Source organism: Bactrocera latifrons, unplaced genomic scaffold, assembly GCF_001853355.1.
Source record: "Bactrocera latifrons isolate USDA-ARS-PBARC rearing strain unplaced genomic scaffold, ASM185335v1 scaffold_145, whole genome shotgun sequence".
Classification (NCBI taxonomy): Eukaryota; Metazoa; Arthropoda; class Insecta; order Diptera; family Tephritidae; genus Bactrocera; species Bactrocera latifrons.
In genome coordinates this window covers 154,127-155,868 of record NW_017534908.1, presented here as the reverse complement: position 1 = coordinate 155,868, position 1,742 = coordinate 154,127, and positions in this window count along the sequence as shown.

The following is a 1,742-nucleotide window of genomic DNA, read 5'->3' as shown; positions in this document are numbered from 1 at the left end:
TTATTGTGATAAGGAATTGGCTTTTGAAGTTCTGTATTATTTGCATTTTCGTAGTGTATTTCAAACATTTTGCCGACTATAAGCATAAGATGGTTGTTAAAAAAAAACAGTGTACTATCAACTAGATCAGTAAGAAGACATAATCGTAAAAACATTTTCAAGAAATGTACTCTGTTAGGGTAAGCTGTGTTTATTTCGTTTTCATTATGATCTTTGTGTTCTCTACCACCGTAACATTTTTTTGGCGGTTTCTTCTTAGATTCTGAATTCCACATCTCAACTGTTACTAGCTTCGAAACTTATGGCAATTTTAAAACGTTTTGAACTATTTTTTACGAACATCCTAGAGATACAAATTACTGAGTGAAAGCGTTTGAATTTTTGGTGGCCTGCAAAGGTGTGTAAGAGTGAGTTCTACGCGTTATGTTCCATCTGACCAATACTACGGCCAAGCGCATTCAACGTTACACGTCAATTAGTCTAATTAATTTTGGAAAGTTGTGAGTGTATGTGTCTGCGCATGTTTATAAAGGTGCCTATCCATATAGAAAACGAACACTACGACTATACCGCCAAACTTTTCAGGTGCAACGTTTTATCTTTTAAGAGCGTGACAATGTAGTCAGTGAACCACTCTTTGGCGAATAAAAAACACTTAAAAACAGTGAATGGCTAACTGAGCGAAAGCACTACTGAAGTGAAACGACTTGACTGAATGACGCTTTCAGCGAGAACCACATAGAGGTTGTCAAATGGACTAACGACAGTAGCCGCGTCAGCTACGAAAAAAGGAAATGAAAACCGAGTTTCACACATGCATACACATAAGTAATCAGCCGAGAGCTTCACATTTCGCAATTCACTTTGTCACTCATGTCAAAGGTGTTGGTAGGAAGTAACTTTCTGGCCCCAGACAAAAAAGTAGGATTTTGGAAATCAGTTTAGTGAAGGAAATTTATATTTTTTTCTCTCACATGCGGTATCATACCACAAAATCCATGCATTGTACAACTCTCAGCACTGAAATGTCTCTTTGATGAAGTTTGGTATACTTGGTGGAGAGAACATTAACTTAGACATCACACGCTCGTACTCTTGCACGAAACTCTGAACTCTTTTAGTTTGGCATTAAAATTATATTTGAAATTAGAATAATGATGCCACAATAGACGTACGAATAGAAGTAGGCACGAATATATATTTAAGTTCTGTAAAAAGTGTGTTTCGGGTGATTTGCCGAATAGACTTCGTCCAGCACGCATAGAAAAAAATTTAGCAGCCGTACAAAAAAGTTTACACGAAGACCGTGAACTGTCGATTCGGCGTCGATCGCAGCAACTCTGACTGACGTATGGAACAACTTCGCATATTTTACGTCGAGATCTTAAGTTGAAAGCGTACAAAATACAGCTTGTGCAAGAGCTGAAGTTGCTCGACCTTTCCAAGCGATATTGCTAAGCTCTACGGGCTCCTGAAAAGTTCCAAGAAGATCCGATGTTTTCGAGCCAAATTTTGTTCAGAAATTAAGACCATTTCTGGATTAAAGGGTATGTTAACAAGCAAAATTGTCGCATTTGGGACAAAGAGCAACCTAAAGGGATACAAGAGCTGGCATTTAATCAAAAAAATTCAACGTTTTTGTGTGGTTTGTTGACCGAAATCATCGATTCATATTTCTCCAATTATGATGCTGGTGAGACGTAACTTTCAATGGCAAACGTTATCGCGYCCCGATAACCGAC